Below are 6000 nucleotides of genomic sequence, written 5' to 3' on the forward strand. Positions count from 1 at the left end.
CTGTGAACTAAAGTCAAGGCCAAGCTCGTGAATAAGGCACGGCGTCTCGTCGACGTAGGAACGCTCGTTGGTGTGTTAACTATACAGTATACGGAAACATTACGTTGTCGTTGCTAAAGCCTGTAGCGTCAGCAACAAGCGACAATTTCAAGAGTCGCAACAAAGTGTATAATATCTAAGAATGTTTGTGAGACTCAAATATTACTGGACAGCATAATGTTCCCTTGAACTGATACGTCGATTCACTTCTAACTATGGCGATTTACCAAAGATACCAGCTACTCCTCGCCCTGTGAATTAACATGGGTGACCTACCTAAATTCTTCCTTACTAGAGAAAAAAAAGAACAAATTTTTATGCATAACTGCTAGAGGTGATCTCTGTGCCGGGCATCCAGGGTGCACCATTTAGGTAGGCCAGACCCGCCTCCATGATAGCTCCCGGCCTGAGGGGTGATGAACCTTGGGGAACATGGTGATGGTGAAATATGAATAGAGTGTCCTGGGAGAGTCGTCACGTCCGGGGAACCAAGGAGCCACGCAATCCGCCCACCCACGCTGGAGACAGGCAACAAAAACACTCACTATGATAACAAGAAGCAAAACAATGGGAGAGGAGGACGGTGAGGGAAAGACGGTGTTGATATCTTGAGCATGTGGTGGTGTTGACGTATGGTGTGTGATGCAACATACACGGCGGCCAATATAGACACAGTGAGAGCGGCACACCACCTGGGAAATACCTTACCCTACATCACGACACCAGATTTCATTCATTACTCAGCTGACTCTCCACCGAGTTAGGTAGGACGCCGCGACTCGGAGACTCTGAAGGATCCGCAGGGATTGGGGGAGGGGGGGTTGCAAGGACTCGGAGTCATTGGGGAGAAAGGGGGAGGAGGGAGTAGAGGGAGCTCCACAAGAATGAGTCATCCCCTTACGCCAACTCTCCCATTGTCCTTCCCTCTTCCTTGACTCGGACGTCCTGGCCTCCCCTCCCTCGACACTGTACACAAGTGGCCCTATACCTACATCAACAGGCCCTTGCCCTAATAGGCTGTGGTGTGAGGAAAATTGTGTATGAGTGTGGAGCAGAACGGTGTGAGGGTCGGCAGGGCCAAGGATCAATACTGTGGGTGGTGACGTCACACACATCCGAGCCAGGGTAGTGGAGGCAGTGGTAGCGGACGGGACCACGACCACCCACCAGCCAAGGATAATACAACGTAATTCCCTGTATGTAACACTTCATACACGTCCATACCTTGTCCATATCCTACCATATCCTTGCGCCGAAAAAATAAGTCAGTCGTTGCATTTGACGCACCCAAGGTAGGCCTGCTATAAGCCATGCTAATGATGTGCAATTCCCAGTTAACAGGGGTAACTAACCTGGCGTAGTCTAAATACCATAAGCTGCGGTTTTAGGGACACAAAATAAGGCCACTGATGGCAGTCACCATACAGTCTTGGTCTACCAACCGCCCCCTTTGACAACAGTCACCAGCCATGGGTCAACAAAACCTCTTCCTGGTGAGTCACAGGTCACATATCTATGAACCCACCCCTAATGAGTCACTACAGTCAGGGGTCTACCAAGCCTCCCCTTGTTGAGTCCACAGACAGTCTCGAGACAGTCATGACTCATGGGGGAGAGACGGGAGGGATGTGGCTCCTCGATGGCTCCTCCGTGGCGTAGTCAGTCTACCTGGGGCCAGAAAAATCGACCTGGCGAGAGCTTTCGTCAAGCACATCATTAGCGGGTCCACTCGACTACACCACTACCACCTTCCTAACCCTGCAAATGACACGCCTCACAACACCTAGTCCGTAAAACCCAAACAAAACATAACAATTCAAATATGTACCAAAATCCTACCCTTTTCAAGAAATTCAAAGGTGACAGAAACCCCCCCCACACACACACACTAGCAAGGGGACACCCGATAAATGAGAAAAAAAATCTCCAAATATTCTAGATGAGTCCTCCCCGTACTTAGTATCCATAAATCTGGCTCACCTGAACTAAAACAAGTCAACCCATATCAAAATCGTACAAAGACTATCCTAACCAAACTGCATACGTTCTCTAACTCCGAGAAATTAGAAAAAAAATAAATATGAATAACTTTCGAGTGTTTATGAATTGGGATCCAGTTTTTGAGCCACCTATCTGGGTATATTACGATCACAACAGCACTGCAGGGACACAAGAGGGCAGACGGCAGATAAACAGGACAAAGTTAGCTACCTGAACACCGCCACCTATTCAATATGTCTCTCCCTCACTGGGTTCTTATTGACCCTCTGAACCGGATATAGTGTGGTGCAAAAATACACAACAATATTGCAATCAAACCTAACTTAACGAGCCTAAACCCAAAACAACGGGATCATCTGAATTATCTTCCACACCAGCTTATTTCACCTACAGATTAAACACCCTACCGTTAACCTTACCTCCCCCCCCCCCAAACAAAGACGCCACTATATACTCGTTGTCCTATTTTAGTTACAATAATGAATCGTCTCTCTGATTTAAAGTTATGCACAGCTTCTGTACATTACTTTATTTACAATATCAGTTAAAAATAAGCCACTTATTGGCAGAATGATAGTTACAAGTTCAAAGTGTCAGCAACTTTGACACTATCTTATCTACATGTACTAGCCACTTTAATTAACAAAAAACTAATTACAAATTCAAGTCAATTTATTTACTGGAATAAAATCGTAGCGTTAGTACCTTGACTGTCAGAATCCTACACATCCAAATAACTACATTTACGTATTACGAGGATTCTCCATGCTTCTCTTGAGGTGAACTTACTTGTTGGTAAGTTCCTATTGCTAAACATAATCCCAAGAAGACAAGAACATAAACAAGAACCATGTGAGCAGGTGAGGAGGGAGGGAGTACACAGCCTCCTCCGTGCTTTAAGTGTGACTGAACGAAGACACACAAGTACCCAGGGAAGCACCACACACACTCACTCTCACACACACACCTCATAACCATCACGCATACGCATCAAAATTACATACACCAAAATGCCACACAATACAGTAGGTGGGCCGAGAGAAAATATGTAAGTTTTCATTTCCGCAATATCAGATGCACTCACAGAAAACGAAATCATATGAGCAATCAGCTGACAATACAATACTCTCAACACACCCGCTCTTTCCTGCTTCAAAATTTAAGACCCACAACACCTTATTGTGATTTCAGCTCAGTCTCGGGCGAGTTTAATGGTACGAGTCCTTGTTTTACAAATGTATAATATTTTGTTAGTTCTCCCTATGTTCTTTGTGTCTATTTATCATTTTACTAAGGCATTCCAATTGTAATGACTAATTTACGTGATGATCATACAAGGTCCTGACAGCTGTTGCTGCTGGTTAGTTATGAAAATGTTTGTGACACACACACACACACACACACACACACACACACACACACACACACACACACACACTCATTCATCATATCTCTCTTCCATTCTCTCTTTATTAAGTTAAAGGGGATGTTACACTGCCTTGCATCAACTCGATGGTGTACAGCCAGCAGTATCAAGCACACACTCTAGCACAATACAATACAATATTAATGGAGCCTGCGTAGTGTATGAGAATCGATCCCATAGTGGCGCCACCGTTAAGCCATAACACAGTTCCCTCGCCAAGTACTGCACCACCCACCCACCTCCCCTTGAAGCACCTTCTCTGACCAAACCAAACGACACCACGGCCAAACTCGTGCAGGGATGGCATGTACGACACTCACTGATCATTGACAGCCATACCTGTGATTGGGAAAGTAGGGTAAGACACCCCACATACGGTAACCTAGTACTGTACACATGTCAGTCAATTGCTGATACCCACCACACCCACACCTGTCAAATACACGACGCACTCATGGACACCTGTGACGATACAAATGTTACTACCCATTTTCAATAAACAACATCTGTTCCAGGCAACACGAAACCCACACATGTGGCCCAGTCAAGATATCACTACCTTTGATACCGAAAACACCTGCACCAGGCAACACATAATACATCACACTTCCTTTAACACCTGCGCCGCTGTCCATGACAACAGTTACCAGGCCGCACCAAGCACAACAAATAACACACCCTCTTTAATACATGTGTCCGGTTAAACCTCGCACAGACTAGCACATCTTAAAGAACGGATATGTCTTTACGAACAACTTACTGCTATAAATTTGTGCAAGGTTCCGTGTATATATATATATATATATATATATATATATATATATATATATATATATATATATATATATATAAATAATTTTAATTACATGAGCTACAGGCCATGCACTGTCCACTCAAAATCAAAAGCATGAAAAACTTTATCAAGATGAGAAATTAGTAAACAAGAACATACAATTTGGTAAATATTTCAACAGACACGTTTTCCCGTCCTGTACAGTACAAGCTAAATATAGTAAACGACAAACACCAAACCTACTAACATCTACTGTATATACTGTGTACCTTAACTAAGACATCCAGTCACACACTTCACGATGGAATGGTTTGGTAAAACCGGGTTGACACCCTCCCCCCCCCACACAAGAGTGCTTCATCGTCATCAAGGCAGCGAGGAACTCCCTTATATATCGAACACCTGCCAATCGAAGGCTCCGTCCACCTTTGGCTTCCTTAGTTAATTTAACAAGTTACAAATTCACAGTACAGTAGTTAACTAGCTGGAGTCGCAACGCCTCATTGGCAGTGTTCAATAAAATGTGCTAATATACAAGTAAATACATTATATATAGCGCCATGACTAACATTTCCAATTGTAAAGTTGCAAAGGAAGCTTAGACGTTAGGTCAATAATTTTCCGAGAAGAAAACGTTTATTTCAACTAAGCATCCGACACTATTTTCATTGTGTAAACAAACCGATGGATTATTTCTATTCATTCTTCGCTCAGGAGAAAAAATAGAGAACAAATATAATAAATATGAAATGTTAAACATGTTTCTCCAACACTAGTGCAGACCTGAGAGGACTTGGGCTCCATGGGAACATGAGCTGTAAGGGTGATAAAGACAAAAGCCCAGGAGAGCGCCCCGGTTGCACCACACAAGCTCATCTAACCTAACAAGGTATTAGGACTTAACGAAACTTGAGCTGCTGGGATTCTGTCCACTTTATCATCTGGTGGTGGCATTTGGCCGAGTGGAAAATTACCCAGTGGGATTTTGTTTGCTGACCGCGCAACCCACCGCCACCACAAGCTATTACACCCAACAATATTACTGACCACTTACCCCCTCTCAAACATACAAACACATAACAAGAACATACACGATTTACTGGTACGTGCATATATTACGAGGAAAAAATAATATTCAGATTTCAATCTCATACAAATGTTCAGTAATCATAATGCTCCCGCTTGATTTCTGAACACTTAGTTCAACACATAAACGTCACCACAGTATATAACAGACCATGGTATGTACAGTACAATAACAGAGCCCGATATACAGAATGTGTACGACCGCCACGATGACCACACAAACGGAAGTAAAGTAGACATGAACAAGCCTGATGCCTCACCCAAAAGAGATATAAGCATAATAAACAAACCGAACATTGTATCCCGAAAATAATATTGTATGCCCTTAAAAGGTGTCAATATAACTAACTCTACGCACAACAATGTCCCGCCTTCATGTTTAAAGGTAATGAAAGTTACCTAAACAAAATCGGCATACTAATTAGCAATTTGTTTAATTGTACCCTAATTAGTAGGCTTACCTAAAATAGTGTGCCTGTATAATAATCTTTTTAGCCTTTATTTAAAATTTCACAAAGATAGAGAGAACAGAGGCATTACCTATAATATGTGAAATATGTGGATGATTTTTCCTTTAAAATACACTTGATGATCCATTTATCATAACATATCCTAATTATAATAACGGCTATAATCTCATCGACACCAGTTTTCC

This window comes from Homarus americanus, unplaced genomic scaffold (assembly GCF_018991925.1).
Source record: "Homarus americanus isolate GMGI-L3 unplaced genomic scaffold, GMGI_Hamer_2.0 scaffold39155, whole genome shotgun sequence".
NCBI classification, from domain to species: domain Eukaryota; kingdom Metazoa; phylum Arthropoda; class Malacostraca; order Decapoda; family Nephropidae; genus Homarus; species Homarus americanus.